At 41.1% G+C, this 27,788-nt stretch overlaps 1 pseudogene; it reads left to right on the top strand.

Moving 5' to 3' along the window:
* Positions 1–832: 832 nt before the first annotated feature.
* Positions 833–25,507, top strand: LOC137722126 (leucine-rich repeat receptor protein kinase HPCA1-like; annotated as a pseudogene).
* The last annotated feature ends 2,281 nt before the right edge of the window (positions 25,508–27,788 follow it).

Below are 27,788 nucleotides of genomic sequence, written 5' to 3'. Positions count from 1 at the left end.
TCATTCGTCCGTAGGCCCTACACACGCCCGGCCGAAGCCAATCATATATCTCCTGCCTGTAGGCACCAACTAAATGCCCAGCTGAAGCCAATCATATGTATCCAACCCACACCCGGCCGTAGCCAATCATATGTATCCAACCCACACCCGGTTGTAGCCAATCATATAAGTATCATTTGCCCGTAGGCAGTAACATTCGAATAACCACTAAGTAAGTACATAAGGACATTAACATAATATTTATGATATCTATATATATCTATTTTAATCGGAGTTTAGTAGCTAAAACGTTATATCGTAAAACCTATTCGTAGTATAGTCATCAATCATATATACTACGTAGAACGTAAAATCAATAAAGCATGAAACTAATTTACTCATAAACGTTTCATAAAACGTAGCCATTAAATCATGTTTTTCATGTATGCATTTCTAGCAATTAAAACATGCATTTTGGAAAGGGTCTACTCACCTTACACCATTGGCAAAGAGCTGTGAGCGTGGATGGAAATGCCACTAACAACTGCACCTAAGCATATAAGGGTACCAATTAATAAAACTATACTAAAACGATTGAATTAGAGAAAACAGACGTCGAAAACGGATTCAGGACGTCAAATTTAGTCTATGAGGGGTCTCGGACCGAACCCGAAAAAGTTAACCCAAAAGTCAACATTGATGGATCAACGGTCAACAGTCAAATGGGTCAGTCAAACGGGTTGGGTTGGATCTGGTTAGGGTTTAAGGTTTTGGACTTGAGTTAGGGTGAGGTTTGTGGGTTAGGGCCTAGGCTAATGGGTAGTAGATCGGGCTTTGGGTTTGGGCCGATTACATGGCCCAAGGGTTAGGTTATTGGGTTGAGCTTGGGTTGGGTTTGATACAAATTTGGGCTTGGGTCACAAGGGCCGAAGGTTTGGGCTGGTTTCAGGTTGGGTCACGGGTTGGGAAGAAAGAGGAGGAGAGGGAATAGTGGGCCGGGGGACAAATTTGTAATAGTGGGCCCCAAGTGGCTCTCCAATTAAGACTAATCATCAACCCCAATTTAAAATAAAATATCCCACCCATAGTGCAATTATGAAATTGCCCTCCCATTACATAATATCCAGAACGAGTCATTACAGTGTACTTAGCAATTAGTCCATTTAATTTTGGTCTAATGTGAATTATTTTGAAGTTTTGGTTAAATTTCGTTCTAAACCCTCATTGTTCCTATTAAGGGTAGTTGATTGATTAATAAGTTTGTTGATCCAGCTAATGCACTCCAATCCTTGAGGCAGACATGGAGGAACGTTCCACCTAGCTGGGACAAGTCAAACGATCCATGTGGGGAGCGCTGGGAAGGCATCACTTGCAACGGTTCGAGGGTGATTGCATTGTGAGTGTTGTTCATCTTCGAATTCTGATGTGATAGTTGTAATTACGAGCATTCTCACTTACTTTCTTAATCGGATTTTGAATTCGAACCTCTTCTGATGTTCACTGTGCAGGGGATTACCAGGAATGAACGTGGAAGGGAAAATTGAAGGTGACATTGCAAGGCTCTCTGAGTTAAGATCCTTGTGAGTGCGATTGTTCATCCTTTCATACCAGCATTATTGTTTGCATTATATTATGAACTGAGCAACACACAACAAATTTGATGTCTAATTACAAAAATATGCATAAAACATGTTTATTTTGCCAAAAAGAATTACAAAACAACAGCAAAACGAGTCCGAGGGACTCCAGTAGCATCATCAATAAGAGCTGATCTAATTCAAATGGGAGGCTCATAAAAAATAAGAACACCAATATCCATATTATTGTTGGAGAACAATTTAGAAACAATAAAATAACTGAAATACAGAACCGAGATACTTATACTTTATTATTCAAAAATACTTGTAATACAGAATACAATTATGTTATAGTAACAAAAAAATTAAATGATACTAACTTGAATGAATTGAAGGTAGAGGTTAGCGCAAACGCTATGTCATTCAAACAGTATTTCCGTCTCACTCGTGTGCTTGTGGTTCTACAACGTCTGCTCGACCAGGATACAACTACCTAATTCTACAACCTGCACTGGATTATAGAACTATAGCGAATTGCTTTGTGTGTTTACTCTCTGGAAATTTTGTACGGAAGACAAGGGGGAAGAAAAAAAAATATGATCTTTGATGGAACTGAGGACTCCAGTTATATAGGCTTTTTCATACCTCTTCATACACCTTTTGGATGTATTTGAAGCTATACAACTCTTTCCAAAGAGATACACCTCTTTCCAAAGAGTTGTGTCTATTAATCAAAACGTTTTTAATTAATTTAATTAAAAACTTAATTCGAAATTAAAACTAATTGATCAGATTAATTTTAATTCCTTGGGCCTTAAGGCCCAATGCCCTTGTCTTGATTAATTAATGTTAATTAATATTAATATTAAAGTATAATCAAGCCTAATCCACACAACCATAAAGCCCAAGCCTTCAATCCAATTCCAAATGGTTCAAGTTCTAATTACTAAGATAAAGGAATAAGCCTATATAAAGGCTAGTGAAAAAATACTGTTGACCAATGTGGGACAAGAGGGTTTCAAACTCCTACAATTATAACTTCAGTTAGCCAACTGATCTGCCACAGTATTCTTCTCTCTGTAAATGTGATTCAATTCACACCTCCTCAATTGTCTCATCATTAATCTGCAGCTATGCATAATTGTCTCCAAAGGATGGAAATTATCAACTTGGGTTTGCTTCAACAACATAACAATAGCCTTGGAATCCATCTCAATATGAAGATCAATAGCACCCTTATCAATAGCAAGCTGTAAACCAAAGTATAAACTCCATAATTCAGCATCACAAACTTGCCCTTGTCCCAAATTCACAGCAAAGCCACCTAACCAGTTGCCATTATGATCTCTTAGTACGCCACCAACCCCAATTCGACTAGAATTTGTCCTTCTAGATCCATCCACATTTAACTTACACCAACCTACATCAGGATGATCCCAAGAGAGTGAAATTTGCCTCTTGACAGGATTAACAGAAGACTTCACACAAGCCTTCAACCATTCAGCCACATCTCTCACGATGATTGCTTTCGGATCCATAGGCATGACAAAATTAACAAAAACACATCTGCTTGTTTCTCCATTTCCAATATACCAGCAAAGAAAAAGGAAAAGAGTACACCAAACACCCTTATTGGTCCATTTTGAACTTACTTTCAGATTTGCCAACAGCCAAGCCTTAAACTCAAGATTTTGGGCATTCCTCAGTTGCCTTGGAACTCCCATACTTTCCCAAATACACATAGCCCTGGAACAATCTTTAAAAAAATATAAGCAATGGATTCAATTGGTCCACAACAAGTCATACAAGAAGAATCAGACGTTATTTGTCTTTTAACTCGCTGCTCATTAGAATGCAATCTCCCTTTACTCATCAACCAAAGAAAAACTTTTAGCTTAGGTGGAACATTAATTTTCCAAATAAAATCCCAACAAGAATCAGGCAAATCCTCTCCATCAAAGAAAAGATTATGAGCTGACTTAACGGTGAAAACTCCATTAGAAACACATCTCCAAATAATTTTATCCATACCTGCACCAGTAGTACCAGCAGGCCGACATATAACTTTTTGAACCATAACTTATGGCAACACATCTCTGAGTTTTTCAAGATCCCATCAACCATTACTTAAAAACTCAGAGACAGCACACTCAATATTGGAGATATTAGCAACATCAAGCTCTCTTAATCCCCAAACCACCCTTACTTTTAGGTCTGCAAACCATATTCCATTGGCACAAATGAGCTTTTTTCTTTTGAGAAGCCTTAACAGGTTGAGAAGCCTTAACAGGTTTCCACCTTCCTCTGTTCACAGTTGCAGAAATTAAATGAGAGAGTTTCTCAATACATAGCACAAACAAATAAGGGGACAAATGATCCCCTTGCCGAATACCGTTTTGAGGAGTAAAACAATCTGTTAATTCACCATTGAAACAAATTTGGTACTTAATGGTGGATACATATTCCATCATAAGTTGAACCAAATTCGAAGGCAACCCAACCTCATTCAGTTCGTACTCAATAAACTTCCAATTAAGTCTGTCATAAGCCTTAGAGAGATCAATTTTCCGGGCGAAAAATCCTTTTTGGCCTTTTGACATTCTGAACTTGTGAAGAATTTCTTGAGCAATAAGGATATTGTCAGAAATTTGTATGCCAGGAACAAAACTACCCTGATTAGGACTAATCAGATGAGGCAAAAGAGGTCTGATTCTAGCAACAATGATTTTAGAGAGCACCTTATAAAGAGCGCAACAAAGACTAATAGGTCTAAAATTCAACATCTTTTGGGGATTATCAATTTTAGGGACCAAAGTTATCAGCATACTGTTTAACCCCGCAGGCAATCTCCTTGGGTGAAAAGCATTCCATACCATTTCAAAGATATCATTAGCACATATATTCCACTGACTTTGATAAAAGCAAGCAGGAAAACCATCAATACCTGGAGCTTTAAGGCCTCCAATATTAAAGAGGCTTTCCTTGACTTCAACCATATCGATATCTTTGATAAGAGCTTCATGATCATCATCATGTATATCAGGAAAAAGATTAGGAAAAGATTCCATTTGCTTAGACTTTTGCCCATGGGAAAAAATAGTTTGAAAGTACTCCACTTCCAACTTTTTCAGATCAGAAGACTCCGATATCCAAGCACCTTGATTGTTAATGAGCCCCTCAATTCTATTTCTTCTCCTCTTTACACTAGTAGTGAGATGAAAAAGTTTGTATTACGATCACCTTCTTGAAGCCACCTCAACCGAGACTTTTGATGCCAAAATATAGCCTCCTCATTCAAAACTACATTATATTCAGAAATCAACTCATTCTCCAATTTAAAAAGAAATTTATTAGGCCCAGGACACAAAGCTATTTGAATCCCATCAATTCTTGCTAGAAGTCTGCACTTGAATATTCCACTTCTTAAGCGGTTCAACAAGAGCACAAGTTTTATTAACAACCGAACCTCCACCATTACTCCAATAACCATCAACAAACTCATTGAAATTTTCATGCCACAACCACATAGCTTCAAAACGAAAAGGATGATGCTTGGGAGAAAATGAATGATGAGAATTTAAGCACATCTTGATTGGGCAGTGATCTGACTTGGTTCGCGGGAGATGGTGAACATAAGCTTCAGAGAAAAGGCTCCTCCAACTCATATTACAAATCCCTCGATCAATTCTTTCTAAAATTTTTTTAGTAGTCCAAGTAAATTTAGGACCAATAAAACCCAAATCAATCATATAATTCATATCCACCTAGGATTTGAAGCCTTTTAATCTGCATAATGGAGCACCGCCAAGTTTATCTTCCACACACAACATGTCATTGAAATCCCCAACAATTAACCAAGGCAATTGATGACAATCGGCTACAAAATCCAAATAATCCCACAATCTCTCTCTTTTAGTAGCACAAGGGCTAGCATAGACAGCAGTGAAAATCTAATGGTTCTGACCAACGCCTCTCACAACAACAGAAATAGCTTGGTCAATGGTACCGATAACTTCCACCTTTAATCTAGAATCCTTCCACAACATCCACAAACCACCAGAGAAGCCAACAACATCCACAATCTCCAAGCACGGAAAACCAAGAGATTTCACTACTAAAACAGCTTTCTGACCACTAATCATGGGCTCACAAATAACCAAATTCTCCATTTGGTGAATATTAATTAAATCTGCAACATTATCTTTAAACTTGGTGCAACCAGCACCTCTAGAGTTCCGTACTACAATGTTCATCTTAAAGCTGGAGGAGATAAATAAAACCAAGGCATAAAGCCTAGCAACCCATAAGGGTTGCCTCCACATGGGGGGCACACATCTCATCAGACTTAGCTGAATAAGAATCCTCGGATGAACGAGATCACTGAATAATTGAACCTGGAATAGCATGATCAGTATTCATCATCTCTTCACCTGGATTCAGATCACACGCAGCTCACTCAACACCGCTGCCACTTGCATTGGATGATTGGTGACCAAAAATACATGTTCCTTTCGACATATTTGAACCATAGTACATATCAGTCATGAAGGCATTAAAATTAAATTTGAACGGCTGACCCTCAACATTACTAATCGAACTAGAACTTGACCTTCTCACCAAAGGTTGTCTTAGCTGCCCCAAATTATCAGTGCTCAGTCGGGAATGAGCATTTGGCTTACCACCAAAGTTAGAGATTTCAGCAAGTGCATCCCGATCACCAGTTTCCTTCTTCCTAGCTACCCAAATTTTCCTTTCAATAGACCCTAGCATGCCATAAAACCTTTTCAAAACATATCTCGTATATAGTGTGCTAACTAGTGGTATCAGTTGTAACGACCCAAAATTCTTATTTGGAAGCTAAATCCAGTGATAGGCCAAAATAAAGTCATGGTTAATCTCTACACTATTAACCATAACAAATTTCTTTCGTTAAAAGAAATTCAGCACAATATTAAATTTGGGTTATTTTTATGGCTGTATCTAACTGTTTTGTTAGACTACCTACATACCCTGTGAAGGGATCAAGCCATTCGTAATTCATCGTTATGCTTCTAGAACAACATCTCTCCACAATCTGCAGAAAAACAACACTATTGGACCAAGTTTAGGCTCCCCTTGGAGCATTCAAAACTAAACCAAATCGTGTAATATTATATGGGTTTTGAAGCTTGTGTTATGTACTTTAAAGGCATATAAAGTTTGTAGAAAACAGAGCTCTAAATCGGAAGTTATGCCAAAAAGAAAATGGAGTCTTGAAACTAGAAATCCAGTTTTCTGCTCGTCTGGCGGCCCTGTGACTCAACTTTGGAAATAATTTTGATCAATCAAAATTCAACAGAATTTAGTGAAATCAAATGGGTTTTGATCATAGACATGTCTAATTTCAAAACACACAATATTAGATCAAAATGAACTCACGAGGACATAGAAATCAAGAGCCAAAGTAGGCTACTTGAAACATAGTTTCTTTTTGCAAAATGAACAAGTTTTCTACAATGTTAAACCCATACTCCTTTAATCCAATTTACAATTCTAGGGCAATCCCAAACTATCCAGGAATCATATTTAACTTCTATTTCTATGTGTTAGCTTACCCATATCATGCTTAATTCTTCCTCTTTTAGACAAAGACTACAAACAATTCAATAAAATTAAGGTATGTACCATTTCTTGTTTTTGTCATGCCCTCCAAAGTCGTTCATCAATCTACCACTTAGCTACTAAGCTCTTAAATCAATGTTACCACTATAACTCCTCAACAAGAACACCAGAAATTCAAGTTAAACACATAAATATCAAACTTGTTCGAAAATGAAACTTGAAATTTGGAAGATCCACTTACATATCCTAGAAGCGCATGAAGAGAGGAGTATTTTTCTCTCTTGGGTCGAGACCTATCTCCTGCGAGGTTAGCTGGAATCGGCGGAAAAACGACGAAAACCGTCGAAGCTTCTAGGCTTCAACATATGGGCACGCTTGGTTCCAACATATGGCTTCCAGAAAGTTCTAGTTGAATTTACTAAAATGTCATTTTATTTAGAAAATTCGTAATTTTCTCGTTCGAAACTCCAATCCGTTTGCGCTTACGTGCTCATAGTAACATGTAATATCTAAATATGCCAAGAATAGTAGAAAAAATATATGAAAGAATCAAATAAGTCTATGAAAATCTCGTTTAGCACGACATGGCATTTTCGTCTTTTCCACTTATCGATAAATTTTTCGACGTAAATTATAATAAATCCCGGAAACAAAATTCTAAAATTCCTCTAATCAAATTTTTACAACCATAAATCATTTATTCTTGATTTACTCCACATAATCATATATTTTAAATTTTCAGGCTATTACATTCAACCCCCATTAAAATAAATCTCGTACTCAAGATTTCTACCATCAAGTTATGAAAAGGAATTAGGATTACACCTGACACACCCCGACCGAGATCGGAGCGTGCTGGCCGTCACACAAAGGTGCCGTAGCCATGTGCACATGCGGAAGCTAATAAAGTAGTAATATAAAGTACGAGTATATAAAAACCAACTAGCATACAATGTACTAATACAAGTGCTAGCGTGTGAGTCACAAATTCAGAGCAGGTCTACAGCAGCCCAAAGGAAAAGTTGCGACAAAAGTACACCCGAAGGTGACCCTACTATGGTAGGTGTCTGTCAAAAGTGCCGGAAAAGCCCTCTGGGAAACCCCCGGAACTGCTACTCAACTAGAACCTGGAGGGGCGCAAAACAAAAGCGTGAGTGGGCAAAAACAAAGCTTTAGAAAACCATTTAAAAAAATACTTTCTAACCCCTCGCCGTAAAACCTGTATACTTCCCAGAAAATATATACACATAATACATATGCCAAATATGCTCAAAGGTATATCAATCATGCTCGATAATATGCCATGCCGAAATCTCATAACGATATGCAAGTGCCCAGGTATAAACATATCAATATCATATAATCTGGCAGTCGGAGTCACCTAACGTGACCTGTACGACTGCATCTAGAGCTCAAATCTCAATCTCAATGTCTAAACCTGCCCACGAGTCAGAACCACCTAAAGTGGTCTGTACAACAGGCCTGGGTGTAAATAAGTGCTACGATCACGTGAAGACTGGGCGAATAATCGCGGGTCACCTACGAGTCGGAACCACCTAAAGTGGTCTGTACGACAGGCCTGTGCACCTACCTTGAATCCAAGGTGAGCATAAGGTCCGGGAGGTGAACATCATGTGAAGGACTGTGCCCTGGCCACGGGCGGGAGCACTAACACCGGGGGTGCAGGTTATGAGCTCTCTAACTATCTCAAACTATTACTGAAACATAAACGTGAATAACGCTTACCTGGCACTTACCTGTGCGTCCACAGCACCCAATATGCATATGTATAAATATATGCAACTAATAACGTACCCAACGATGCACGAAAAACGATAATGTAATGCATGGCATAATGAATAAACATTTATTCAAGTTCTGGGAAAATATAGTATATAGGTATATACGGAAAACCAAAAGCCCACTCATTGGTATGTAGAAGGGTCGTAGCCCCCTGCCTTGCGTGTGCACGCTCGTCCTCGGGGTACGTGTCACCTATATGCGAAATAGCTATAAAAACGTTAACTTTAAAGCACATAACCAACTTCTCGTAATAACTTCTCATACATTGCTCAAATTGGACAAATGAATATACCAACGTGCTCTACACAACCTCAGGATCACAACCATATTTTTAAAATAATTTTTGGACCTCTCACGCGCCCCCACGCGCCAAAATAGGCACGGACCTACGCGCCCCCACGCGCGGCCACGTGCCATGCACATTGACGATGTCAATTGACGCCGTCAGGAATATTCCGTTAAACTTAACCGGATACCGTTACTGCCGTTAGGAATATTCCGGCCTACCCTCGCCGGACTCTGGTCACCGGAAAACTGGGAAAACTTTAAACTCACTATTCTCCTTCGTTTTCCAACCATTTTCTATGATTCTTGTACCAAAAGAAAGCCCTAGACTAGTAGAATCACGTTATACAACTTTTAAAAGCTAAAAACCACGCGATCGTACCTGTCTCAAAACTCAAAACTCGGGCAACTTCGAACCAAGCTTCCCCGACGTCAAAACACTTCCAACGAAACACTCCTGGGCTCCTCGTGACACCACCAAGCTACCTACGAGCTTAGAAATCCCAAAAACTCAATGAATAATTTTTGCATGAACAGTACACAAATCGGAGCTTATGAAATCGACGTGAGAACGTCGAAGTTCCTACCTGAAAATGGTATATTCGTGCTCCCCTCGACCTCACGATCACGACTGCACCCTTGGTTTCCTCGATCTGCTACGGTATAATGGTTCTTGGTGTGTGTCCGTACGTTTGAAGGAAGAAGAAGAAGAAGAAAGAAGGGAGCTCGGGGAAAAGAGAGAGAAACAGGGAAAAAGAGACAGAGAGAAAGGGAGTACGTGTATGGTTCCAAACATGCCAACCAGGCTCCAAATAACGATTAAACGTAAAAGAGACGGGCTAGGGGTAAAAGTGTCATTTCACGTGTGCGTTTTAAAAATCCCGGGATGGGATGTCACAACCTACCCACCTTAATAGAATTTCATCCCGAAATTCAAAACAACCAAGTATAACCCCTAGTGATGAAAGAAAAATCGAGGATACAAATCCCTCATCCGATCTTCTGTCTCCCACGTAGCTTCCTCGACTAAATGATTCCTCCACAAAACTTTCACTAAGTTCACCGTCTTGTTCCTCATAACCTTCTTCTTCCAATCAATGATCGTCACCGGTTCCTCATCGTACGTTAAATCTGGATTAATCTCTAACGGTTGAGGAGGTATCACGTGAGATGGATCAGCAACATAGTGTCGGAGCATGGACACGTGAAAAACATTATGCACTCTAGCCAACTCCGGAGGCAACTCCAACCTGTAAGCTACCTCACCAACTCGTTCTGTGACCATGTATGGTCCAATGTATCTGGGACTCAACTTCCCCTTCTTTCCAAACCGCACGACACCTCTCCACGGTGAAAGCTTAAAAAATACCCAGTCTCCGACCTCATACACTCTGTCCGTAGCATGCCGATCCGCTAGATTCTTCTGCCTGTCCTAAGCTGCTTTCAGGTTAGACTTAATTACCTGAACGTTTTGAGTAGTCTCCTCAACAATCTCCGGACCCACTAAGACTCTTTCTCCAACCTCTGACCAACACAATGGTGTGCGACAAGCTCTACCATACAATGCCTCAAATGGCGCCATGCCAATACTCGAGTGAAAACTGTTGTTGTAAGCGAATTCCATCAAATCCAACCGCTGGTGCCAAGCATCACCAAACTGCAACACCGAAGCTCGCAGCATATCCTCCAAAGTCTAAATAGTCCTCTCTGACTGTCCATCCGTCTGAGGATGATACGCCGTACTGTAAAGTAGTCTCGTACCTAAAGCTTCCTGAAAAGCCACCCAAAACTTAGATGTGAATCGTGGATCACAATCCGAGACAATACTCACCGGGACACCATGATACTTCACCACCTTCGAGATAAACAACTCCGCTAAACGGCTCAAAGAATACTTCTCTCTCACTGGAATAAAATGAGCCGACTTAGTGAGCCGATCAACGATTACCCAAATGTCGTCAAAGCCATTTTGTGTACGCGGCAACTTGTACACAAAATCCATAGTGATATTTTCCCATTTCCACTCTGGAACGGAAAGCGGCTGCAACAATCCAAACGGCTTATTCCTCTCTGCTTTCACCTGCTGACACACAGCACACCTGCTCACATACTCGGCTATCTCCCTCTTCATACCCGGCCAATAATAAAATGGTCGAATGGTATGATACATTTTGGTAGCTCCTGGATGCATGGCGTAAGCCGAGATATGTGCTTCATCAAGAATTTCTTTCCTCAACTCCACATTGTTAGGCACAAACATTCTACCCTCTAGCATCAACATGCCATCCGAATCACGAACTCTGAGGTCTCGCTTCCTTCCTTGCTCTCGAGCTTGAATAAGTTTTTGAGTCTCCTGATCAGCTACCTGAACTTCAAGCACCCGATCAATAAGAATTGGCTTAACTTGGAAATTAGCAAGTAGCGCCACTTCTCGATCTTCGGCTTCTAGCCTTACTCCCGTAGCACGTAAGTCCACTAAAAGAGGGACACGACTCGCGTACAACGCATTGATACGGCCTTGTGACTTCCTGCTAAGTGCATCAGCCACTACGTTCGCACGACCAGGATGATAATCAATCGTGCAATCGTAATCGCTGAGCAACTCCAACCACCTCCGCTGACGAAGATTAAGTTCCCTCTGAGTAAAGAGATATTGGAGACTCTTGTGATCTGTAAAGATTCTACACTTCTCTCCGTAAAGATAGTGTCTCCACAACTTCAACGCAAAGATGATAACAGCCAACTCCAAATCATGTGTAGGGTAATTCAACTCATGAGGTTTCAACTGCCGCGAAGCATAAGCAATCACCCTACCATGCTGCATCAATACACATCCCAGACCATTCAAGGAAGCATCGCTATAAACCTCGAAATCACCACTATCGTCTGGGAGTGCCAAAACCGGTGCATGAGTGAGACAATGCTTCAACTGCTGGAAACTCTGTTCACACCTATCATCCCACTCAAATTTAACATGCTTCCTCGTTAACCTCGTCAGTGGTAAGGCAATCACCGAGAAATCCTTAACGAATCTCCGATAATACCCCGCCAAGCCAAGAAAACTTCTCACCTCAGTGACGGTTCGCGGTTGCTCCCAACTCTCCACAGCTGCAACCTTCTGGGGGTCCACCAAAATACCCTGAGCAGAAATGATGTGCCCCAAGAACGCAACTTGATCTAACCAGAACTGGCACTTGCTAAACTTAGCATATAGCTGGTGTTCCCTCAACCTCTTCAACACCAAAGTAAGATGTCGAACATGCTCCGCTTTCGACTTAGAATACACCAGAATATCGTCAATGAAGACAATGACAAATCTATCCAAGTAAGGCTGGAACACCCGGTTCATCAAATCCATGAAGGCGGCTGGTGCATTCGTCAACCCAAATGGCATAACCAGAAACTCGTAATGACCATAACGAGTCCTGAACGCCGTCTTAGGGACATCATCCCTACTAATCTTCAACTGATAGTAACCAGACCTCAGGTCAATCTTAGAGAACACACAAGCACCTTTCAGCTGATCGAACAAATCATCGATACGAGGCAATGGATAACGGTTTTTAATCGTCACCCGGTTTAGTTGCCTGTAGTCGATGCACAGCCTCAAAGTTCCATCCTTCTTCCTCACAAACAACACTGGAGCGCCCCAAGGCGAAGTACTAGGCTGGATAAATCCCTTATCCACTAACTCCTGCAGCTGAACTTTCAATTCCCTTAACTTCGCGGGAGCCATACGATAAGGAGTTAAAGAAATAGGATTAGTACCTGGAAGTAACTCAATAGTGAACTCCACGTCTCGATTTGGGGGTAAACCAGGTAAATCCTCGGGAAAAACATCAGGGAAGTGTCTGACCACTCTCACATCCTCCACTCTGTTAGGAACAGCCTCATCTAGCACCACATGAGCTAGATACCCCTGACAACCCTTAGATAACAATTTTTTCGCTCGCAGCGCCGAGATAACGCCATGTCTCACCCCACTCTGCTCACCCACGAAAGTAATCACAGGTAGTCCAGGTCGGTGAAACGTAACTACTTTCCCGTAACAGTCAATGTTGGCACGATAGAAGTGCAACCAATCCGTGCCCAGAATCACATCAAAGTCCACAATATCTAACGGGATAAGATCGGCTGACAAAGCAACACCCTCTACGATCACTGGACATCCTGGGTACACACAATCTACAACACATCTCTCTCCTCTAGGCATAGCGAACTCTAAATCGTACCCTAGAGGTGTGGGGCGAGGTTGTGTCACTTAAGCAAATGTATGAGAAATTACGGAATGTGTAGCTCCACAATCAATTAAGACTCTAGCAAAACAACCAAGAATGTTCAACGTACCCATAATCAAGTCTGGGTTGTTCTGAGCGTCCTGCAGAGAAATATTGTGAAGACGCCCATGTCCCTGCTGACGCCCGCCGCGGCCTCTGCTCGCCTGAACACCGCGTCCCTGAGCACCACGCCCCTGACTGGGCTGACCCGACTGTCTCGAAGACCCTGCACTGCTAGTGGCAATCTCACCCTGCTGATACTGTCCTCCCTGATACCACTGAGAACCACCCGCTGGAGCTGGAGGATACGGCATATAGCCGCCTGAATACTGAGGATAGCCACCCTGGGAATAGGGATCCTGGGGATACTGATACTGCCCTGGAGCATAAAGGACAGCATCACCCTGATAGTGGTAAGCACCACCTCAACCCGCCTGGCCGTAGCTACTAGAACCCTGGATCTGCTGGAGTGGTGCAGGTGGTGGCATAAAGGTCTGCTGTGGTTTCTGCTGCTGCTGACCCTGGGGACAATTCGCCGCTCTATGTCCCATCTGTCCACACGTGAAGCAACCTCTGCTACCACGTCTACACTCGCCGAAATGCCTGTTGCTACACCTGCGGCAAATAGGGGCTCTGCCTCGACCACCATCGCCCTGCCTCTGGCCTCTAGCGCCACCAGAAAATCTACCTCCACGACCCTGTCCAGTGGCACTGAAGCCACCACTCGAAGAACTCGAGCTAGCACCACCCCTCTTGAAGTTCTGAGTCTGACGGGGCCCGAGCGATGCCTGACCTTTGCCTTTGTCATCTTTCTTCTGGTTGCTGTCCTTCTCTTCATCAGTGTCGCTCGACATATTCTCAGAGTCCTCGATCTTCAACAGTATCTCATAAAAGTCCTGGTAAGTCTCGCTGTGGACAGTAGTCGCCATAGAACGCCACTTCTTTCTGGTGCCCAAACGGAAAAGACGAAGCATCTCCGCCGGATTACCAACGACATCAGGATGGTAACGAGACAAGTCCGTAAACTTGCGGTAGTGCTCATTCACCGACATCTTCCGCTGTTTTAGCTCGGTAAACTCCTGCTTCTTACGGTCAATGTACTCAGGGGGCACATACCTTCTCTTGAACAAATCCGTAAAAATATTCCAATCAGTCCTCTGATCTGGGGTCAACCTACGAAGCTCCTGCTCCCACCAAGTTGCCGACTCCATATCCAGAAACCATGAGGTCGTCTCGACCCACCTCTCCATAGGCAAGTTCCCCTGATTATGCAGCACACGGAAAATCTTCTCTATGTGTTCTAGCCAGCGCTCTGCGCCTTCGTGCCCCTCACTACCCTTAAATTTATCCAACTTCAGATTGTACATAGTCTCCAGATGAGTCCTCTGGGGAGGGCGCAACACAGACTGAAGGGCTGTAGCAAAAACATCCCCCAACTGAGCAACATCGGGGAAGTTAGACTCAGAAGTACGACGTGGTTCCCGACGAGGCGGCATAATTCTGACAGAAGACACCAAAACCATTAGAATACTCACAAGGACACAGGACTGCCAAACCTAAGCTCTGATACCAAACTGACACACCCTGACCGAGATCGGAGCGTGCTGGCCGTCACACAAAGGTGACGTAGCCATGTGCACATGCGGAAGCTAATAAAGTAGTAATATAAAGTACGAGTATATAAAAACCAACTAGCATACAATGTACTAATACAAGTGCTAGCGTGTGAGTCACAAATTCAGAGCAGGTCTACAGCAGCCCAAAGGAAAAGTTGCGACAAAAGTACACCCGAAGGTGACCCTACTATGGTAGGTGTCTGTCAGAAGTGCCGGAAAAGCCCTCTGGGAAACCACCGGAACTGCTACTCAACTAGAACCTGGAGGGGCGCAAAACAAAAGCGTGAGTGGGCAAAAACAAAGCTTTCGAAAACCATTTAAAAAAATACTTTCTAACCCCTCGTCGTAAAACCTGTATACTTCCCAGAAAATATATACACATTATACATATGCCAAATATGCTCAAAGGTATATCAATCATGCTCGATAATATGCCATGCCGAAATCTCATAACGATATGCAAGTGCCCAGGTATAAACATATCAATATCATATAATCTGGCAGTCGGAGTCACCTAACGTGACCTGTACGACTGCATCTAGAGCTCAAATCTCAATCTCAATGTCTAAACCTGCCCACGAGTCAGAACCACCTAAAGTGGTCTGTACGACAGGCCTGGGTGTAAATAAGTGATACGATCACGTGAAGACTGGGCGAATAATCGCGGGTCACCTACGAGTCGGAACCACCTAAAGTGGTCTGTACGACAGGCCTGTGCACCTACCTTGAATCCAAGGTGAGCATAAGGTGCGGGAGGTGAACATCACGTGAAGGACTGTGCCCTGGCCACGGGCGGGAGCACTAACACCGGGGGTGCAGGTTATGAGCTCTCTAACTATCTCAAACTATTACTGAAACATAAACGTGAATAACGCTTACCTGGCACTTACCTGTGCGTCCACAGCACCCAATATGCATATGTATAAATATATGCAACTAATAACGTACCCAACGATGCACGAAAAACGATAATGTAATGCATGGCATAATGAATAAACATTTATTCAAGTTCTGGGAAAATATAGTATATAGGTATATACGGAAAACCAAAAGCCCACTCACTGGTATGTAGAAGGGTCTTAGCCCCCCTGCCTCGCGTGTGCACGCTCGTCCTCAGGGTACGTGTCACCTATATGCGAAATAGCTATAAAAACGTTAACTTTAAAGCACATAACCAACTTCTCGTAATAACTTCTCATACATTGCTCAAATTGGACAAATGAATATACCAATGTGCTCTACACAACCTCAGGATCACAACCATATTTTTAAAATAATTTTTGGACCTCTCACGCGCCCCCACGCGCCAAAATAGGCACGGACCTACGCGCCCCCACGCGCGGCCACGTGCCATGCACACTGACGGTGTCAATTGACGCCGTCAGGAATATTCCGTTAAAATTCCGGAATATTCCGTTAAACTTAACCGGATACCGTTACTGCCGTTAGGAATATTTCGTTAAAATTAACAGAATATTCCTGTTTCTTCTCCGGCCTACCCTCGCCGGACACCGGTCACCGGAAAACTGGGAAAACTTTAAACTCACTATTCTCCTTCGTTTTTCAACCATTTTCTATGATTCTTGTACCAAAAGAAAGCCCTAGACTAGTAGAATCACGTTATACAACTTTTAAAAGCTAAAAACCACGTGATCGTACCTGTCTCAAAACTCAAAACTCGGGCAACTTCGAACCAAGCTTCCCCGACGTCAAAACACTTCCAACAAAACACTCCTGGGCTCCTCGTGACACCACCAAGCTACCTACGAGCTTAGAAATCCCAAAAACTCAATGAATATTTTTTCCATGAACAGTACACAAATCGGAGCTTATGAAATCGACTTGAAAACGTCGAAGTTCCTACCTGAAAATGGTATATTCGTGCTCCCCTCGACCTCACGATCACGACTGCACCCTTGGTTTCCTCGATCTGCTACGGTATAATGGTTCTTGGTGTGTGTCCGTACGTTTAAAGGAAGAAGAAGAAGAAAGAAGGGAGCTCGGGGAAGAGAGAGAGAAACAGGGAAAAAGAGACAGAGAGAAAGGGAGTACGTGTATGGTTCCAAACATGCCAACCAGGCTCCAAATAACGATTAAACGTAAAAGAGACGGGCTAGGGGTAAAAGTGTCATTTCACGTGTGCGTTTTAAAAATCCCGGGACGGGATGTCACAACACCCACCACTCTTTTGATAGTGAATAAAATCATAACCTCAGTCTACGATTTTATTCAAGCTTAAAATAAATAAATCAACGAATAACTCATCGTGATTCTCACCCATATTCTCAAATTCCCAGCCACATCATTGGCAGAATAAATATAAGAAATTTTAGCCATATACATTGGCAAAGTAAATATCAAACACCAAGCCGCAATCCTCATGGGCTAAATAAATACTAGATTATCAAACCACATCTACCATCAGTTAGATAAATACTAGCATAATAATCATAATCATTAGTATACCACTTACCATCATTGGCTATACACAGCTGTCACCACGATTCCTTCTCAGAACTCGTGTGCCAACATAATCCAACCTGATGACGAGTCCCGCGGCCGATTACCCTCACTTCAATTTGACCACAACAACACGGAAGTGTCCATTTAATCCTACACCCTAGAACTAAGTGCCCTCCCCACAGGATACGGTACAAGTCTGACCATGTAGGCTTCCAGAGGTTTAGGGGATCGAAACCCAAGGCAGCACGCGATGCCCCTCACTCCTAGTAACTCTCAATCCAGGAGTGTCCATTTCCAACGGTTATACCACATAGACTATCCTGCAGGAGTAGCCCATCCGTATAACACCCTTTGAAGGTTCAGGGGATCGAAACCCAGGGGAACCTCCCAATTCCTTTCACTCTCAGATCATCAAAATCATTTAGGGAACCTGCATTTACAATCTACAGGAACTTGTGCTCACAATAACACACGTGAGTATCCATTATACATATATGTAACTCACTTATTCCTAGCAATTATGAAATATGCAACCACAATGCAATAATAATTTCCACCAACTGGACTCCATAATCAGAACGGAGTTGCACCACATATCACATGAGAGCCACTTCATTCAAAATTTTTGTGAAACAATGTAATCACAATGCATATCATAATTCACATCAATAAGAGCTTAAGGATAAAACAATTTGAAAGTAGGATCGTTCGCTCTGATACCACTGTTGTAATGACCCAAACTTCTTATTTGGAAGCTAAATCCAGTGATAGGCCAAAATAAAAGTCATGGTTAATCTCTACACTATTAACCATAACAAATTTCTTTCGTTAAAAGAAATCCAGCACAATATTAAATTTGGGTTATTTTTATGGCTGCATCTAACCATCTTGTTAGACTACCTACGTATCCTGTGAAGGGATCAAGCCATTCGTAGTTTGTCATTATGCATCTAGAACAACATCTCTCCACAAAATCTGCAGAAAAGTAGCACTATTGGACCAAGTTTAGGCTCCCCTTGGAGCATTCAAAACTAAACCAAATCATGTAATATTATATGGGTTTTGAAGCTTGTGTTCTGTACTTTAAAGGCATATAAAGATTGTAGAAAACAGAGCTCTAAATTGGAAGTTATGCCAAAAAGAAAATGGAGTCTTGAAACTGGAAATCCAGTTTTCTGCTGCTGTCTGGCAGCCCTGTGACTCAACTTTGGACATAATTTTGATCAATCAAAATTCAAATGAATTTAGTGAAATCAGATGGGTTTTGATCGGGACATGTCTAATTTCAAAATATACAATATTAGATCAAAAGGAACTCACAAGAACATAGAAATCAAGAGCCAAAGTAGGATACTTGAAACATAGTTTCTTTCTGCAAAATGAACAAGTTTTCTGCAATGTTATACTCATACTCCTTTAATCCAATTTACAATCAGGACAATCCCAAACTATCCAGGAATCATATTTAACTTCTATTTCTATGTGTTAGTTTACCCATATCATGCTTAATTCTTCCTCTTTTAGCCAAAGACTACAAACAATTCAATAAAATTAAAGTATGTACCATTTCTTGTTTTTGTCCTGCCCTCCAAAGTCGTTCATCAATCTACCATTTAGCTACTAAGCTCTTAAATCAATGTTACCACCATAACTCCTCAACAAGAACACCAAAAATTCAAGTTAAACACATAAATATCAAACTTGTTCGAAAATGAAACTTGAAATTCGGAAGATCCACTTACATATCCTGGAAGTGCATGAAGATAGGAGTATTTTTTTCTCTTAGGTCGAGACTTATCTTCGGCGAGGTTAGCCAGAATCAGCAGAAAAACTACGAAAACCGTGGAAGCTTCTAGGCTTCAACATATGGGCACGCTTGGTTCCAGCATATGGGTATGGGTATGGTATCAAATTGAAGAGGGCTTCGCTACAAATACATAGACTTCGACCGTGCGTTATTCTGTTGTCCTACGAGAAAGCTATGATTCCCAGAAATTTTTGGACTGAAGGAGAATTAAAGGGGAGAAGAACAACATGGGGTTAACGGGCTGGAAGCCCTGGGTTGTACAAACGGGTATGGGCTTGAAAGCCCATCCCAGGATTATAGGGTTTAACTAAATGGGTTGCTGGGTTGGGCTGCCTTAAGGTTTTGGGCTCGGGGGTTTAGGTTTCCCAGGCCTTAGGCTTGGAAGCCCAGCCCAAAGGTTCTAGGCTCGAAGACCTGGGTTGGTTTCTTGCCAGTGGGTGGCCGAAGGTGGTTGGATTTTAGCTCGAAACCCACGAGCTCGCAGGACCTAGGTCGGGTGTCTTCTGGGTGCCCCGGAGCTTCACAGAGACGAGGGATGGAGGGAGGAGGTCCACACAAACGTGGTGGTGACGTCTGGGTTCTCTGGGTATGATGGTGGTGTAGGTATGTCGCCAGGAAGGGAGAGGGAGGAAAGTCCGAGAGAGAGATAGAGTGAGTTGAGAGTTGCCCCTGTATTGAGAGCTGGTGTTTACATCAATCTCAGCACAAATTCTAGCAAATTTGCCCCTGTATTGAGAGCTGGTGTTTACATCAATCTTCAACACTTTTCCCAGCACACTACCTATCTTCCTCATTGCCGAAACATTAAAATACTCAATTGGAACACCCAATTTCCTAACCCATACAGCCATACGAGTAATGTAATAACCTCTGTTGCAGGCACAAATCCTGGTCTCTATTTTTGAATCGTCAAATACTGACCCGCAATTATCCTCTTCCAAATCAAATTTAACAATATAAAAATCATGATCAATGTCAATAAGCTGCATGCCTCCTTTTAATTGCCATTTTTGCCTCAGCCTGTTCAACAAAAAATTATAAGTGTGCGATCGCCCAAGAAGTTTGACGACCAGAGCATCATGCCAATTCTAGGGTGCTCTGAATTATTAAGTGTAACTAAGAGAGTTGTACCATTTCATGAGAGTCGGGATGGAATTCTTTTTGTAACAAAGCTGAAACGTTAACATTGCAGGGTTCTTTCATTCAACAAAGGCCTCACCGGTTCTCTCTCTCCGCGATTAGGGGATCTGAGCAATCTAAACATCCTGTAAGAACAATTCACCAAGCTATTTTTCACGTCTGCACCTTTTCAACTTTATGGAACATGAGTTTTTGTATCGGATAATTATACGAGACTGTTTCCATCTTTTAGGGTCCTAGCTGGTTGCAGCTTCAGTGGAACTATTCCAAGTGAGTTGGGGAAACTTGGAGAGCTAAGCTTCTTGTAAGAATTGGACTCATTATTCCTACTGTTGGTGCAAACCAATATGATGTTTTTCTTTCCCAAGTTTATATAACTTCGGTTTTTCTCAGGGCTTTGAATACGAATAGCTTCACCGGCAGTATACCTGCTTCATTGGGTAATCTCTCCAACCTCTATTGGCTGGACCTGGCACACAATCAGTTGACTGGACCTCTCCCAGTTTCAAGCGGCACTACCCCCGGCTTAGACCAACTGTTTACGGCTCAACATTTGTGAGTATTAAAAGAAAATGAAATTCTAGTGAGGATTATGCCACTGCTTATTGCATAAACATTGAACAGATTATATGAATTTGCAGCCATTTGAACCACAACCAGCTTTCAGGTACCATTCCACCCACACTTTTCAGCTCCAAGATGAAACTGATCCATGTGTAAGTTGATACGAACAATCAATATCGAATTTGTCTGTCTATCAGTTTATGTTCTATGCTTAAACTGCTTGTCATTCTTTATTTGCAGATTGTTTGATGGAAATAGATTCAATGGGACTATTCCATCAACAATATTTTCCGTTCAGACTCTCGAGGTTCTGTGAGTGAAAAGCCATCTTGATTTTTCTTTTTCTTCCACGTTTAAGTGCATCTGCTTCTTGACACTTATTAGACTAAAACCGTTCTTTTCTGCAACAGTCGGCTTGATAGAAATGCTCTGACAGGACCAGTCTCCTCAAATATCTCCAGCCTAATGTATCTCAGTGAATTGTGAGTACAAACTCTCCAAGAAAATACTTTGGTGTTACCATGATCCTAGTGATGGTTAATCAGCTTTTACACGGTTTTTATATTCTCTTGCAGAAATTTCGCGCACAACAATTTGGACGGCGCTTTACCCAACCTAACTGGATTGAATGCCCTCAATTATGTGTGAGTACATGGCGTGGAGCTGTCATTTGCAGTTTTAGTTTTCCGGGGTTTTCTTGTGTTGTACTGATAAATCCTAATGATTTTGCTTCAGAGACCTTAGTAACAACTCGTTTCATCCATCAGAAGCTCCGCTTTGGATCTCAACCTTGCCATCGGTCACCATTATGTAAGTCCGATGGTGGTTACACGAAAATGTCTTGGTATATATTGATGAGTCTTGGAAAAGGACAGTGAAAACTTTATTGTGATATCATTTTGAAATTATTTACTGTTATGATGCCAGCGTTTTAGAAAATGTATCGCTTCAAGGGACTCTGCCACGGGGGATGTTCAGAATACCGTCATTGAAGCAAGTGTAAGTATAAGGAGAATAACGGAATAATTCATCTACGTGCTGCGATTTCAATAAACTGGTCATTCATCTTTTCTGTGACTCGACAGGAAACTGAAAAACAATGCGTTTAACGGCACATTTAACATGGGTGATAACATCAGTCCGCAACTGACGCTTGTTGATCTGCAGAACAATAAGATTGAGGAAATAACTCTGGGTGATGAGTACAAAAATACATTAATGTAAGACAGTTCACGGGCCTCGATCTTAATTTTCTATGATGCTCTGTATTTTCATGGGACAATCATTCTTAGTTGTGACTTTTATATATTGCAGACTTGTTGAGAACCCATTGTGCAACAAATATAGCTCGCATTCGTTCTGTCAGCCTCCACAATCAAATACAAAACCGTATGCTACTAGCACGAATTGTGCATCCATTACATGCCCCGGGGATCAACAGCCAAGCCCTCGGAGTTGTAAATGTGGATATCCTTTTGAAGGAACACTGGATTTCCTAGCGCCCCCTTTCAGGGATTTGACAGATGTGACTCTGTTTAAATCCCTAGAAACGATCCTATGGGAGAAACTTAACCTCACTCCCCATTCAGTTTCACTTAAGAACCCTTACTTCGACAACGACGACCATCTTAAAGTACATGTGGCTCTCTTTCCACCAACAGGAACATATTTTAATAGGTCAGAGATTATCAGGATTGGATTAAATATGAGCCATCAGATTCAGAAGCCACCAGAGAAATTTGGACCCTTCAATTTTATTGCAGCTCCATATAATTTCCCAGGTAATTTTAAATCACAGTGTTCATATACACTTTCCCTGCATTAGAAGATCAATTAAACTGACAGTAAAAAACCCGAATTGTTTCAGACACGCATAAAAGCTCTATGATCACTGTCGGGATATTAGTGAGTTGTCTCGTTCTTGTTGTGGGCCTCGTGGTAGTAGGAATTTACGCCATTAGGCAAAAGAAACGTGCGGAAAGAGCCATTGGTTTAAGCAGACCTTTCGGTGAGTAACCATTCCTGTTGTGGATGATTTTTAGACTGAAATTCTATCATTAATACGAGGTACTGGTGAGCTTATATTCACTACTCTCCTCTATCTTCCAGCTTCTTGGGCACCAAGCGGAAATGATAGTGGCGGTGCACCACAGTTAAAGGGAGCAAGATGGTTTTCGTATGAAGAGCTTAAGAGGTGCACCAATAATTTCTCTGACAGTAATGAGATCGGATCTGGCAGCTACGGGAAGGTTATATATTCAACTCATTCAGTAACAGCTATGAAATTGTGATTGAATTTAAAAGATTTTTTTTCTATACTTTTTGGTTGGCTATCCATAGGTTTACAGGGCCATGCTTTCTGATGGACAAGTGATAGCAATCAAAAGAGCTCAGCAAGGATCCATGCAGGGAGGCCTCGAGTTCAAGACTGAAGTCGAGTTGCTCTCTCGCATTCATCACAAAAATGTCGTTGGTCTTTTGGGATTCTGTTTCGAACAAGGAGAGCAGATGCTGGTTTACGAGTTTATGCCTAATGGAACACTTAGGGAAAGCTTGTCAGGTCAGTTCTAGATTTTACTTCTCACTAATTCATATTTTTAGTTTTATGTGTTTCATTTAGTACCATCGATTTAACACATAATGACAAGCTTTCTTTTCATATGAGTTGCAGGGAGATCTGGTATTCATCTCGATTGGAAGAGGAGACTCCGAATCACTCTTGGCTCGGCAAGAGGACTGGCTTACCTACATGAGCTTGCAAATCCTCCTATAATTCACAGAGATGTGAAGTCCACCAATATTCTATTAGATGAACATTTAACAGCGAAGGTTGCAGATTTTGGCCTGTCGAAGCTCGTCAATGACAGCGGAAAAGGACATGTCTCGACTCAGGTTAAGGGAACAATGGTAAGTTTACAATTAAGCATTTCGAATGTTATCATTTATAACTACCTAAAATGTACTCTGCTAGGGTAAGCACTAAGGAGGAAAATCGTGTTTTCCAGTTTGAACATTTCTTGTATTGTAAGTTACCGTCTACACTTTCAGGGCTATCTGGATCCTGAGTACTACATGACTCAACAATTGACCGAGAAGAGCGATGTATACAGCTTTGGAGTCGTTATGCTTGAACTGATAACTGCTAGGCATCCAATCGAGAAGGGAAAATACATTGTCCGCGAGGTACAGTTGGTGATGGACATGAATGACGAAGAGCATTACGGTTTGAGGGAGTTAATAGATCGAAACATTCGAAACTCAGGAACTCTTATTGGGTTTGGGAGGTTCTTGGAGCTAGCCATGCAATGTGTCGAAGAATCAGCTGCAGATCGTCCCATGATGAGTGAAGTTGTGAAGGCTATCGAAACCATTCTGCAGAACGATGGGATGAACACAAACTCAACATCAGCATCTTCATCAGCCGCAGGGTTTGCAGCATCAAAAGGTGCTCCGAAACATCCCTACAACGATGGCTTGCCGAAAAAGGAATTCAATGACAGCACCGGCTCCTTTGATTATAGCAGTGGACACATTGTTTCAGCGAAAATCGAACCCAAGTAGTAATTATGGAGTGCAACGAAGTTTTGTGTTAATTTCTTCCTTCGTAATTGTAATTTTCTGTATCCATATATACATAAATGTAGCAAAAGAATACGTAGCGTTCTTGATTTCAACTGACAAATAGGCATGTAATATTCTTACGTTGTGTCTTGGTTCTTTTGGATTTGATGCAAGACTTCTTTAAACGTGCTTTTTGACAATCGATAACGTTTCTAACGAGTGACCACATTTGACATAAAAACTTACAATTAAGCACGGTTGTAGAAGCACACCTAAGTACTTTTTTAGAAAGCAGTTAAATAAATCATTTGAATATATAGAAATTTCAACATGTTTACACTTGCAACCTTATTAGCAGAATTGCTCCCTATAAAAATAGTCTCTCTTCAAGGTAGAAAAACTTAAAAGTGCTAATGATCAGAAGCACTTTGAACTGTTTTTTCAAAAAGCACTTGGATTTAATAAAATTTCGACGCTCTTCTAATAAAAGCACTTTTAACAGCATTGAAATTCAGAGAATCATTTCATTCCACACTTCTAACTACACAATCCCATCTTAAAAATTCAGTCCTCAACTTCTTTGGAAAAGAAAAAAATGAGAAACAAACATAAGGGAACAACTACAAATGCAGCAACCTTGAGCAACTCCTCACTCTCTTTTGCGATGGCTCCAATCCTCGACCAGTCTCCACTGTATCCCTCATTGATGAATCCGAACCCGAATGCCGCAACCGCAGCCCTAGGAAGAACCGTATTCGAAACCCTGACCCTCAACGGGAACGTGAAGTTTTCCGGCGTCGTGGAATCTTCAGACATATCTTTCAAAGACAAGGCTCTTTTCTGCGACCAACATTATTTTCTTCACTTTTGATCAACTTCTGAATTTGGTAGCTATATCTATATGACTTGGCTTCTTTTCCCGAAATACACCAAAACGGTTGAATGAGTTTGGTTGTTGGACGGCCGTAACTACTTTACTTCCAGGAAAAAGATTGTTTGAAAACACAACGGTTGAATTTTTACTGAAAGTTTGAGCTAACACTCACGATTTGTAATCGGGTTTGCGATTAAAAATTTATGTAGGACATTTCAGAGATGTTCCGACTGTCAAAACGGAACCGATCGTTTTCACAAATATTTTTGGTTGATTTTTAGGTTTTTTATTTTTTATTTTTGCCATACGATAAATTTGTTAGATTAGACACCAATAGAATTTGAACTCACATTGTCATGTAAGGACTCAACACCTTTCCATGCTGTGGTAAAATGCTGCTTGCTTCACAAGATTAAATATTCAATAAAAATACTTATGTAAATTAATAAATGGTGAAACTACTTACAACTGGCGTCAAACTCAATGGTCGCAAAAGTGGATGAGTGTTACTCAATAATCACATTTTCACAAAAAAAACAAAAAAAAAATGAAAATATGAGCAGGCATACATCAACAAATAAGCTTTCGTTTGGAAGCTTTTAAAATAGTTGAAAACATTTTTAGTGAAAATGCTTTTGAAACCATTTTTAATAAAAATACAAGTAAATCTTAGAAAAACACCTGAAGTGTTTCTTGAAAGGAAGCACTTCAAGTGCTTTTGAAACCTAAAAATATTTTCTTTACAAACGCTTTCAGTCGTTATTTTAAAAGCACTCTTAAACGAGCCCTAACAATCTTTCTATACCTTAATTAACCGATTCTAACGGTAAATTACACTTTACCACCTCAGGTTTGATGTTTATTACAACCTCATACAATATCTTCAAAACATTTCACTTTCATACATCACGTACTATTTTGTTTCAATATAATAACTCTGTTACATTTTTCATCCATTGCTCTGTTAAGAGCTGACATGGCTGCCACATTTATACCACATGGCTGCCACATTTGTGCCATGTGGCTAAACAATTAATAAAAAAAATTAAAAAATTTAAAAAATTAATTAAAAAAAAAAGAAAAAGAAAAGAATAAACCTAGAAACCCATTCTCCTCGACCCACCTCCCTCTCCTCCGCTCTTCACCTCCCCTCCCATCCAAAAACCCACCCCCACTGCATGTTCTTCTTCTTCCGCCTTCGAGTTATCCCTTGCTCTCATAAGTCTCTCCTTCTTCTTCCTCCCTTCATCTCTCTCTCGTTCCCACATCTTCTTCTCCACCTAAGAGGCTTGTTAGCTGAAGATGGTGTTACAGAGGTCCCTAAAATTGGGGCCCCAATGTTTGAACAAATTGAAGAACGAGAGGTGGACGAATGTGCAGAGGCCGTTGGAGCCTCTGTGGCCCTCGAGGCTTACCATTGTCGAAAACGACGAGAACTTTGCCGAGGGAAGTCGAGTCCGAGACAGGGCTCTTTGATTTGAGGGCTTGGGGTTTGAAAATCATGAGGTACAGACTTGTGTTTGTTTCACAAGAAACATTGGGTCTTGGTGGTTGACACACCCCGACCTCGATCAAGGCATGCTTCCCATCACGTGAGGGTGACGTAACCATTAGGGATGGGCAACGGTTATGGCGGGCGGGTAACTGCGGTTATTTACCCATAACCGTTTATGCTCATACCCGCATAACCGTTTACCCGTTGGGTAATTACCTAAACGGTTATACTCATACCCATAACCGTTTATAAACGGTTAACCATACCCATTTAACTGTAACCATTTAATACTCATTTACCCTTTTTAACCAGTTTATCTCTTCTTCTTTTTTTTTACCATTACCCTTTTTTCACCTGTCTACATGTTTTTTAACAACTTGAAAATTAAAAAAAAAAATTGTCATAATTTTTTTTTTTTTTTTGACAATTAAACACCATTATAGGTAACATTCATCATACATTTTCGTATTTTAATTTTTTAAGTCCTTATACCATTCCAATAATTGAAATAATAGTTTACGGAAGATATTTTTAACTGTTACCAATGAAGGTAATATAGGGCCTGTTTGGGATTGAGGTGATTAAAAAAAAAGCTACTATGAAAAAAAGCTATGAAAATTTTTGGTGTTTGGTAAACTTTGAAAAACAGCTTTGTTTCAAAGTTGAGGGTGAAAAAAAGCCCAAAACCAGGAGATGACAAGAAGCTGCAATTTGCAGCTTCCAAAAGCAGCTTATTTTCACCCACA

This window comes from Pyrus communis, chromosome 17 (genome assembly GCF_963583255.1).
Source record: "Pyrus communis chromosome 17, drPyrComm1.1, whole genome shotgun sequence".
NCBI lineage: Eukaryota > Viridiplantae > Streptophyta > Magnoliopsida > Rosales > Rosaceae > Pyrus > Pyrus communis.
This window is presented reverse-complemented; position numbering and strand designations above follow the sequence as displayed.